General features: G+C 36.6%; 1 long non-coding RNA gene across 1 annotated transcript in view; it reads right to left on the reverse strand.

Moving 5' to 3' along the window:
- Nucleotides 1-11756, reverse strand: part of LOC111544465 — a 48294-nt gene extending 36538 nt beyond the window's left edge. Inside the window, exons 1-2 of the long non-coding RNA XR_002732168.2 lie at nt 11705-11756; nt 10851-10911 (exon numbers count right to left, since the gene is read on the reverse strand). This is a non-coding gene — a long non-coding RNA (uncharacterized LOC111544465). The remainder of the gene's footprint in view (nt 1-10850; nt 10912-11704) is intronic.
- Nucleotides 11757-12328: the final 572 nt, after the last annotated feature.

Here is a 12328-nt window from a genome sequence, read left to right on the forward strand (position 1 = left end):
ATTTTATATGCTTCCCTTCTATTAGGAATCCTAGTCCTATGATTCCTGTTAAACAATTTCTGAAAATAGGTTTTTCAGCTATTTTTCCTGTTTTCTAGTTGTTTTGTCAAGAGAGGAAGACCCATAGTAGTTTCTCATTCATGAGTAAAAAAGCACATCCCCGTGGTAATTGGTCTTTTTAGAGATATTGCATTTTCTTAGGGATGATTTTATTGTTGGCTCTATTAAGAGATACACTATTCATAATTACAGAGCATATTTTACCTAGTTTTTTGGCTGAGGGTTTCCAAAAGTATCATGAAAGTCGAAGGCTTCTTGATAGTAGTATTTCCATATGTGGTGCAGGATGAGTGACCATAATTTATACCCTTCCCTGGGATAAAAAGGATGAGTGTTTCCCATGGGATGTATGTTTGCAGCTCCTGGTTTTATGCAAAGAGCCGAGGAATAGCCCCTCTAGTACATGGTCTGTAACTTTAAGCCCTGTTTTGTATTGTCAAAAAATTCCTAGCCTATAAAGCATTTGCCATCATGGGCCACATAGCTTCAATTCCCACTTGCCATTGCTTGTTTCCACTTTATTTCCAGCTCCTAGAGATTTGACTTTCTTGCTTTGAAACTCAGCTATGTGATTTTATGCAGCTATAAAATGGTAATACGTTTTCTGTAATTCCATGTGTTTGTAAAGAAAGAATGCTTTTCAACATCAGCTCTGTCTATCATTTGATTATTTGTGTTCCAAAATTTTACATGATGCGACTGCAGGTCTAAAAGATTATGTGATTTTTATCAGGGTAGAAACTGATTAGTAAGAGATTAGTAGAAGGGCAGAACAGTCACACCTTTTAAATTAAAAAAAAAAAAATCAACAAGTATTTTGTTGCACTTCAATTAATATTGAAGTGAAATTTTTCATTTACTGCCCCCCCCAGCAAAAAGTAAATCTAGCTTGAGTGCTGCAAGTATACAGCATATAGGAGTTAGCACATAATAAATATTTATCATTGTTGGATGATTAAAAATGGCAGAAGTATGTTGAAAAATCCATTTTTTAAATAAGTATTAGAAGCAAGGAGCAGAAGATAAAACTATTGCTAAGAAGTTTAGTATTATTACTTTCAAGTATGTTGAGGATTAAGTCTGAAGCTTATGGAAATCCATATATAAGCCTTTTAATGACTGGATTTTTTAAATTTGTTATTGGTATATTGAGTTTTTTTAATATTGCAAACGATTTTGTTAGTATCTTTCCTCAATAAGTCTACATGCTCTCACCCTACCCTTTGTCAAGTTTAAGAGAGTTCATTTTGTTCAGAGGAATGTTCCAGTACACGTCCAAATTTGGTTACTATAGTTTTCCTCTGGTGAAATTGTCATATTTTATTATGCTTGTTTTCCATTTTCTAAAAGAACATTCGTTTTTAAAGTTTACAATAATAAAATTGGATGTCCTTGAAAAAATACGGGATTTAAACAATATTCCTTTGCAATTCCTGTTAAGTAGATTGGCTGGTTATTTTCAAAGTAGGGATTGTGTCAATCAATGTCAATTGCATTGTCTTCTCCAGATTTGTCAGACACTGTTCCAATATAATCCAACTTTTTAAAACATTTGGGATAATTACACCTACATCTTTTTCCACATTCTAGGCCAGATACAGAAATAAACGAATGTTAGAAGTATAGTTAGCCAATTTGCATGTATAAATGTCTAGTCCATTTATATCAGTCCAAATATGTCTCCCTTAATTTAATGTAAGCCTAAGTACCTTAAAGTGACATGATTTTAAAAAAGGAAAAGATAAAATAGCATTATTTATAGTCAGTGAAATAATCCATGAAAGATTAGGAATAAAAGCTTAAATTTTGATTAAATGACCAATTAAAAACAAAGAATAGCTACAGACTGAGCCTCAATCATAGAGAAGCCATGACACTTAGGAAGAGAAGTATGAGCTAATTCATACAAACAATAAAAAGTTACTAATATGATGAAGTCGGCTGAATTCTAAATTGCTACTGGGTAATTTTTCAGTTAAGTATAAATGTAGCATCTGGCACATTCATCCAACTTGAATACATGTCATGTGGTGAAATAAAATATGAAGAGCTATTTAAAATTTGAAAGATGTAGACTAAATGCTGCTTAACTGTTTAGCATTCCACATTTTCATTCCTGAAAATCTAACTTCTCTTCAGGTTTGTTTTTCTTCTCTAATAGTAGCCTTAACGTAACTTCTAAATTTAGAAAAATACTGGAATGAGTCATGAAAAATAAAAATATGAATTCCAAATAGATGCATTTACAAAACACTAAGCCATGCTCAACAAAACTTTTTTTAGGAACTCAATCTTAGAAATGTTTTCTAATATTATTCTTTCATAAATGATAGTTAATAAAGAATAAGCATCTTGCATTTATGATTTCAGAAGGACTTATAATATTTAAACAAACATGCTCATCAACAGAGAGAAATAAGTGTCTGAAGACCAGTGCTACAGGAAAATCATTTTTAAAATAAATTTTATCCTTTTATGACAGCCATTTTAGTACCATATATATTAAAAATTAAAATAATTACCCTGAAAATGCCCTGCTGCACATTAGTTGTGGTCGCAATACTTTAGAGCCACTACGAATACCATCAGCAGAAGGCTTGTGCTTCCACAAAATCATATATCATGCAGGTATTAAAAGAATAAGTTGGCTGGGCGCCTGGAGTCCTGCATTCGAGGGCAGGAAGCATCCAGCATGGGAGAAAGATGTAGACTGGGAAGCTAGGCCAGTCTAACTTTTTCATGTTTTTCTGCCTGCTTTATATTCGCCAGCAGCTGATTACATTGTGCCCACAGGGTGAGTCTGCCTTCCCAAGCCACTGACTTAAATGTTAATCTTCTTTGGTAACACCCTCACAGACACACCCAGGATCAATATTTTGCATCCTTCAATTCAATCAAGTTGACACTCAGTATTAACCTTCACATATCTACCTTTGTCAACTTAAACCCATACACATCTCCCGAGATCATATATAATCTTTAAATAAAGACAATAATAAGGTCATAATTACACCTAACATAATACAATTATCTTTACTACAACCAGAAATGCACCAATCCCCAACTCAAATACTATTACGTAAAGTGAACAATACTTCAATGCTGATATGAAGTCAATAAATCTTATGTCACATGAAGTCAAAGGAAATAAAATGAAGATATTTTCTTAGTACATGTACTAAGTAGTGTACACATATACAAACATGATTTTAACAAAAGGAGGAAATACTCATGACAGTTACAGTCCTCATTTCTGAAGCTGGTCATGTGGTTGTAGCTGGTATTGATGACTACCTTCTTCTACTACCCATTCTGTATTCCCTTTGCCTTCAGCAAGCACCTCAGCAGATCATGTTTTTTTCCTGGTGTAGTGACCCAAACCTTCATTCCTGAGGAGTCTGGACCATTTGTAGTCCTGCCTGGATTGAGCTATTGTAGTTTCCTATTGACCTTAATCACAGGGCATGATAATACTAAGAGATGCCCTAAGAGTATGCATGGATCTCCTGTATTCCATGCATACTCTTCCTTACCTCTGTTATGGAGCAGTAGACTGATTTCATCTTGATGGTCCGGGTCAGTCACCCCAGCCAACACCGTAACTCCCTTTTAAGCCTGTGGACTTAAAGGTAGGAGGAACCCAAAGTGTCCAGGTGGCAATCTTAACTTCCAGTTTAATGGAATAATTGTCGTGTCTCCTGGTGGCAGTATTCCTCCATCTGGAACTAAGACCTCTAGACCAGCAGAATGTAATATCGCAGGAACAGGAAACAATTTTGCTATTGGAACACTAGGACACTAGGGGTGATGGCGAGTGGTGCCATTTCCACTTGCACCCCTTCATTCCTGGACCCATGAATCCTGTCTATGGGAGGAACAGTAACATATATTGTACACTTTTTCAGAGCATACATGGCCTTCTGGAGAACTTTGCCCCAGCCCTGAAAAGTAATGTCAGTGTACACTGTTGACAATGTAATTGTGACTTCAAAAGGCCATTCCACTGTTCTGTCAATCCAGCTGTTTCAGGATGATGGGGAACATGGTAAAACCAGTGAATTCCATGAGCATGAGCCCACTGCTGCACTGTTTTAGCTGTAAAGTGAGTGTCTTGGTCAGAGGCAATGCTGTGTGGAATACCATGATGGTGGATAAGGCATTCCATGAGTCCATGGATGGAGTCTTGGCAGAAACATTGCATGCAGGATTGGCATACCCATATCTGGAGTAAGTGTCTGTTCCAGTGAGCACAAACCTCTGCCCTCGCCATGATGGAAGAGGTCCAATATAATCAACCTGCCACCAGGTAGCTGGCTAATCACTCTGAGGAATGATGCCATATCGAGGGTTCAGTGTTGGTATCTGCTGCTGGCAAATTGAGCACTCAGCAGTGGCGGTAGCCAGGTCAGCCTTGGTGATTGGAAGTCCATGTTGCTAAGCCCATGTGTAACCTCCATTCTTGCCACCATGGCCACTTAGTTCATGGGTCCATTAGGCAATAAGAGAGGTGGCTGGGAAAAGAGACTGAGTGATGTCCACAGAATTGGTCATCTTATCCACTTGATTATTAAAATCCTCCTCCGCTGAGGTCACTCATTGGTGAGCTCTCACATGGGATACAAATATCTTCAGTTTTCAACCACTCAGAAAGGTCCATCCATTTATCTCTTCCCCATATTTCTTTGTCACCAATTTTCCAATCATGCTTCTTCCAAGTGTCTGACCATACAGTCAAACCATTGGCTATAGCTCATGAATCAGTATATAATCGCACATCTGGACATTTCTCCTTCCAGGCAAAGTGCACAACCAGGTGCACTGCTCAAAATTCTTCCTACTGGAAAGATTTCCCTTCACCACTGTCCTTCAGGGATGTCCTAGAAAAGGGTTGTAATGCAGTGGTCCACTTTTGGGTAGTGCTTGCATATCATGCAGAATCATCTGTGAACCAGGCCTTAGTTTTCTCTTCCTCTGTCAACTAATCATAGGGAACTCCCCCATGAGGCCACTGGTGCAGGCTAGGGGAGAGGAGGCAGGGTGGCAAGAGTGGAGACCATGGGCATTTGAGCCACTTCTTCATGTAACTTCATGAAGGCACTTCATGTGTATTTGTGCCTTCAGGACCTTCTGGAGCCCGATCACATATACTTTCATTTGATGATGGAATGCTGCTGTGCATGACCCACTCTATGGCTAGATAGGTCAGAACGCACCCAGTTCATGATAGGCAATTCAGATCACATGGTGACTTGAGGATCCATAGTCGAACATTCAGTTTCCACCAAAGCCCAGTAACAGACCAATAGCTGTCTCTCAAAAGGAGAGTAGTTATCTGCAGAAGATGGCAGGGCCTTGCTCCAAAATTCTAGAGACCTCCCTTGTAATTCACCTATGGAGGCCTGTCAAAGACTCCAAACAGCATCCCTATCTGCCACTGACACCTCAAGCACCATTGGGTCTGCTAGGTCATATGGCCCAAGTGGCAGAGCAGCTTGCACAGCAGCCTGGACCTATCACAGAGCCTTCTCCTGTTCTGGACCCCACTCAAAACTGGCAGCCTTTTGGGTCACCTGATAAATGGGCAGGAGTAACACACCCAAATGAGGAATGTGTTGCCTCCAAAATCCAAATAGGCCCACTAGAGGTTGTGCCTCTTTCTTAGTTGTAGGAGGGGCCAAATGCAGCAACTTATCCTTCACCTTAGAAGAAATATTTTGACAGGCCCCACACCACTGGACCCCTAGACATTTTACTGAAGTAAATCCTTGAATTTTAGTTGGATTCATTTCCCATCCTCTTGCATACAAATGTCTCACCGATAAGTCCAGTGTGTTTGCTACTTCTTGCTCACTGAATCCAAACAGCTTAATGCCATCAATGTAATGGACCAGTGTGATATCCTGAGGAAGCAAAAAGCTATCAACATCACTCCAAATAAGATTATGACACAAAGCCAGAGAGTTGATATACCCCTGAGGTAGGATAGTAAAGGTATATTGCTGGTCTTGCCAGCTGAAGGCAAATTGCTTCTGGTGTGCCTTATGGACAGGAATGGAGAAAAAGGCATTTGCCAAGTTAATGGCTGCATACCAGGTACCAGGAGATGTATTAATTTGCTCAAGCAATGAAACCACATCTAGTACAGCAACATATTATTCAATGACAAAAAGCTGAAAGCTTTTCCCCTAAGAAATGGGAGTAGACAATGATGCCTACTCTTATCGCTCTTAGCATATATTGGAAGTCCTAGTCAGAGCAATTAGGCAAGAGAGAGAAATAAAGAGAATCCAATTTGAAAGGAGGAAGTCGAATTGTTCCTGTGTGCAGGCAACATATATATATATATATATATGTAGCAAATATATATAGCAATCATATATATAGCAAAACCTGAAGACTACAAAAAAAAAAAAAAACCAAAAAAAACAAAACCTCTTAGAACTAATAAGCAAATTCAATAAATTCCTGGATACAAAATTAATATTCAAAAAACAAAATTCAAAATTAATATTCAAAGAAATCTTTCTATACATAAATAAAGAACTAGCTGAAAAAGAAATCAAGAAGGCAGTGCCATTTACAGTAGCTACCAAAAAATAAAATAAAATACCTAGGAATCGATTTAACCAAGGAGGTGAAAGACCTCTACAAGGAAAACTGAAAAACACTGATGAAAGAAATTGAACAGGATACAAACAAATAGAAAGGCATCCCATGCTCATAGATCAGAAGGACTGATAATTGTTAAATGACAACACTAACCAAAACAATCTATAGATTTAATTCAATTCCTATCAAAATATCAGTGACATTCGTCATAGAAATAGAAAAAAAAAAACCCTAAAACTTGTACAGAAGCACAAAAGACTCTGAGTGGCCAAAGCAACCCTGAGAAAACAGAACAAAGAAGGAGATATCACACTACCAGACCTCAAAATATACTACAATGCTATAGTAACAAAACCAGCATGGCATTGGCATAAAAACACATAGACCAATGGAACAGAATAAAGAACTCCAAAATTAGTTAAACCATGTATCTACAGCCAATTGATTTTTGACAGAGGTGCCAAGAATACTAATTGGGGAAAGGACATTCTCTTAAATAAATGGTGCTGGGAAAACTATCTAAATACAGAAGAATGAAGCTAGACCCCTACCTCTCCCCATATGCAAAAATAAACTCTAAATGAATCAAAGACCTAAATGTAAGGCTTAATACAGTAAAACTACTAGAAGAAAACATTAATGAAATGCTTCAAGACATGGGTCTGAAAAAAGATTTTATTAGAGCACGGGCAACAAAAGCAAGATATAAGCAAATGGGATTATATTAAGCTAAGAGACTTCTGCACAGAAGAAAAAAATCAGTAGAGTGAAAAGACAACCTATGGAATGGGAGAAAATATTTGCAAACTACTCATCCAACAGGGGATTAATATACAAAATATACAAGGAACTCAAACATGTCAATGGCAGAAAAAAAAAAAAAGACCAATTAATCTGAACAGATATTTCTCAAAAGAAGACATGCAAATGGGGAACAAATGTTTGAAAAAAATGCTTAACATCACTAATCAGGAAAATGCAAAACAAAACCACAATAATGTTATGGGGTATCATCTCACCCCAGTTAGAATGGCTATTATCAAAAACAAAAAATAACAAATGCTGGTGAGAATGTGGAGAAAAAAGAACTCTTAACACACTGCTGGTATGAAGTAAACTAGTACAGCTACTATGGATAATACAAAGGAGCTTCCTCAAAAAACTACAAATAGAATTTCCATATGATCCAGCAATCCCACTACTGGTCATTTATCTAAAGAAAAGATTTTATCTAAAAAATCACTGTATCACAAGGGACATCGGCACCCCTGTGTTTATTACAACACTATTTACAATAGCCAAGATAAGATATCATCATAGGTGTCAAGCAACAGATGAAAGGATTTTTTTAAAAATCTAACATATGCATACACAATAGAATACTATTCAGCCATAAAAAAGAATGAAATCCTGTCATTATGACAACATGGATGGAACTAGAGGGCATTATATTAAATGAAATAAGCCAGCAACCAGAAAGTTAAATATTGTGTGTTCTCACTGATATGTGGAAGTTAAAAACGTTGATCTCATAGAAGCACAAAGTAGAACAAAGATTACTAGAGGCTTAAAACGGTAGGGGGAAGGGAGAGGTAGAGAGAGATTTGTTAAGGAATACAAAATTACAGTTAGATAGGAGGATAAGTTTTAGTATTCTAGACCACTGTAGCATGACTGTAGTTAATAATAATACATTATATAGTTTCAAATAGATAGAAAAAAGATATTGAACATTCCCTACACAAAGAAATTATACATGTTTGAGATTATGGATATGCTAATTACTCTGTTCTGATCACTATATATTATATATGATGAAGTATCACTTTGTACCCCATGAATATGTACAATTATTATTTGCCAATTTTTTAGATTTAAAAAAAAAAAAACATTTTCCAGTGACAAAAAGGTGCAATTCTATAGAACTACTGGCAGCCTATTGGGCTCTTTCGTTCATTCAGAGCCTCAGATCTCTCTAATGTGTTTACTGCAGTTTAGTTCAAGTATTCTATAAAATAAAAATTATGATTAACTTAGGTCCCCCCCCCCAAAAAAAAAGAAATATGAACACCAGTATAGAAGTTTATCCTTATTTGCAGTTTCACTTTCTGTGGTTTCAGTTACCCATGGTCAACCATAGTCTAAATATATTGAATAAAAAATTTCAGAAATAACTCCTAAGTTTTAAATTGCACATCATTCTGTGAAACATGATGAAATCTCACACTGTCTCACTCCAACCCACCCAGGACATGAATAATCTCTTTGTTCAGTGTATTCATACTATATACACGAACTGCCCTTTAGTCACTGAGTAGCCTCTCAGTTATAAGATTGAACATAGTCCATATACGGTTCAGTATTATCTGGGGGTTCAGGCATCCACTGGGTGTCTTGGAAGATACCTCTGAGACATAAACATACACTGCTCTACCTATTTGGCAACTTTTAGGAACATGGATAAGAATGCTGACTTAAAATTCAGACTGCTTTGTGTTTGAATCCTAGAGTTACTGCTGTCCAGATAACTTTAAGTAAATTATTTCTCTATATTTTCGTTCTTCTCAAATGTAAAATGGTAGTAGTGTATTAATGTGCTTTATAGAATTTTAGTGATGGTTAAATGAGATGGCCTATGTAAGCTCTAAATTAGCATAGTTTGGCCAATAGTAAGTTCTCAAAAACACTGTGTGTTATTGTTGCTAGAAATTATAAATATCATTTATCATTTAGTAAAAATTTATAGTTTATTTATTTTATTTTATTATTTTTGAGATGGAGTCTTGCTCTGTTACCCAGCCTGGAGTGCAGTGATGCAACCTCAGCTCACTGCAACCTCTACCTCCCAGGTTCAAGTAATTCTCCCACCTCAGCCTCCCAAGTAGCTGGGATTGCAGGTGCGCACCATCATACCGGCTAATTTTTGTATTTTTTGTAGAAACAGGGTTTCACCATATTGGTTAGACTAGTCTTGAACTCCTAACCTCAGGTGATCCGATCCACCCACCTTGGCCTCCCAAAGTGCTGGGATTACAGTCATGAGCCACTGTGCCTGGCAAAAATTTATAGTTTAAAATAAAAATTTTAAAAATAATTTAGGAGCATATCATTATTATTATAAATACTTTGAATGACGGCATGTTTGTATACTCAGCTAGCTTTCTAACCAGATATCATTGATGTATTTTATATATCAAAATGAAATTCACTAGGATTTTGCTAATTCCTTACATGATTGTTAAGGCTAAAATGCAATCTGTTATTAAAATGACATCATGTCAGTTCTGTTTCTCAAAACTAAATTTAAAGAAATTGCCCTTTAGGCATATTCTGGTTGACATGCGGTTGAATTATTTCTAAAGAGCATTCATTCAAATGCAACAACAATTTTATTTAGATCCTGAAACTTAAAATTTTGGCATGGCCTTTTAATGGAGGATCTTCCTTTTAAATGACTGATAAAGATTATAAGAAAACACAGTCCTGACCAGTGAACATGAACCCTTAGACTATTTGGAGAAACATGGCTGAATACCCTAAAGTTGGATGATTGTGAACACCCATCAGAACTCTAGGTAACACATTAGGCAGCAAATGTGGGAGGCAAAAATGATCCAGCTAAACTTTTAGGAGGTTTTCAAAACATTTCAACTGTAAATGAATTGAGTGGACCACGAAACTGATAAAATATCTAGGTTGTCATCTTCAGTTTGGGTTACATGGATCATGATTTTTTTCAATTAGTAGGCAAAGATCAGGCATCTCCATGTAAGTAACAGCCTTCTGTGTTCTGGTCTCCTTCCTACCTCTCTACCACCTCCAACCTACTAAGTACTAACTTTTGCTGACATTTTCAAAAAGATCACAACTTTTATGCATTTTTCTTTTCTTATTTGGTGGAATCACTTCCTATTTTGACAATTCAAAAAGTAAATGATAATGTGACCCATTTCCCTAAAATCAAGACCTCTATTTTGCATAACACAATGAGATTTTTAAACAGGAAAGGGAAAAGGAAGAATTTAATTAGTAGGGAAGTTTGAAAATATACTTTAAAGAATATACAGGAAAGGAATAAGGGCATTTGACATCCTCTAGAGATCTTTTCTATATAACTAATGCTTATGAGAAAAGCAGATGTTGCCAATGGAAAATGTGAAGCTGAAACACCCCATACTTACCAACCAAAATCACAGGGAATGCTTCCCAGTGACCAGGATATTGCTCCATCAGGAGAGGTCTCTAGAAATCCAAAAAATTATCAATTATCATTCAGTACAAAGACAATGATAGTGGGTCTAGGAATACATATTTAGAGAATTGGTTTCTCTGAAAGGAAGGCTGAAGATCATGTTAAGACTTTGAAATGAGTCCAAGTCAATATTAGAGTATACTCAGATTTATTTTCAATAATTATGTCTCTCCAATTTACATTAAGATTCTATAGTCTTGAAATGACCAGGACCCAGGTGGTCCAAGATCTTTAGACCACTTCAAAACCTCATCTGATTCTGCACTAGCCTCCTTTGGGCCAAAAAAACATTGGTCTAGGTATTGTTTCCTTATGATAGCTCTATTTTCAACATGGAGAGTAAAGGACATGTGTGACCACAGCACAATTATCCCTGATAAGATGTTCTCCCATACAAGTTGTTTCCAAAGGTAAAGGATGAAAGACATGATGTCCACAATGTCTGAGCATCTGAGAAGTATGAAGAAGTGAATTCCTAACACATATGAAAATGCATTGTCTTCAAATTGAGTGATGGGTTTTAAAGTTCGGGAAACAGGAAAGAAAGTTAAAAAATCTATTATACTTACTTGTATTTCTTTATTTCTTACATTAAACAAATGGAAAATAAAGAATTACTAGAACTGGGCTGGGTGCGGTGGCTCACACCTGTAATCCCAGCACTTTGGGAGGCCAAGGCAGGTGGATCACCTGAGGTCAGGAGTTCACAAACAGCCTGGTCAACATAGCGAAACCCCATCTCTACTAAAAGTACAAAAATTAGCCAGGTGAGGTGGCAGGTACCTGTAATCCCAGCTACTCGGGAGGCTGAGGCAGGAGAAAAGCTTGAACCAGGGAGGCGGAGGTTGCAGTGAGTCGAGATCGCGCTACTACAGTTCAGCCTGGGCGACAAGAATGAGACTCTGTCTCAAAAAAAAAAAAAAAAAAAAAAAAAAAGAAAAAAGAATTATTAGAACTGGCTTATATACAAGAAATTTTTAAAGCATACAAATGTAGATGGGATTTAATACTATTCACAGCTTCCTTCCACAATGTCAAAAAGCAGGCTTCTTTCCTTGTACCCAGAAAAACTTCCTTTTTAAACTGCAAAACAATTATGAACATTTGTTCAAACTGTTTAAATATGAACACTTATGAACCATCATCATTCTGTTGTATTGTTCATCAACCAAGATTCTATAATGTTCCTGAAACAGTCTTGGAAGTAACCAGATGGGCTGAGACCTATCATTATTAGAACAGGAGCAAATTGAGCTAGTACTTAAGTTGATTGTGCCTATTTGCATGGCCATGATGTTGACAATTTGTTAAATGCCTACTTGTATCAGACGTTGTTTTAGGTATATTGTTTTAATACTATAAATATCTCATTTATTACTGAAAATTGGGACACTGATTAACTTGTCA

This window comes from Piliocolobus tephrosceles, chromosome 4 (assembly GCF_002776525.5).
Source record: "Piliocolobus tephrosceles isolate RC106 chromosome 4, ASM277652v3, whole genome shotgun sequence".
Lineage (NCBI taxonomy): Eukaryota > Metazoa > Chordata > Mammalia > Primates > Cercopithecidae > Piliocolobus > Piliocolobus tephrosceles.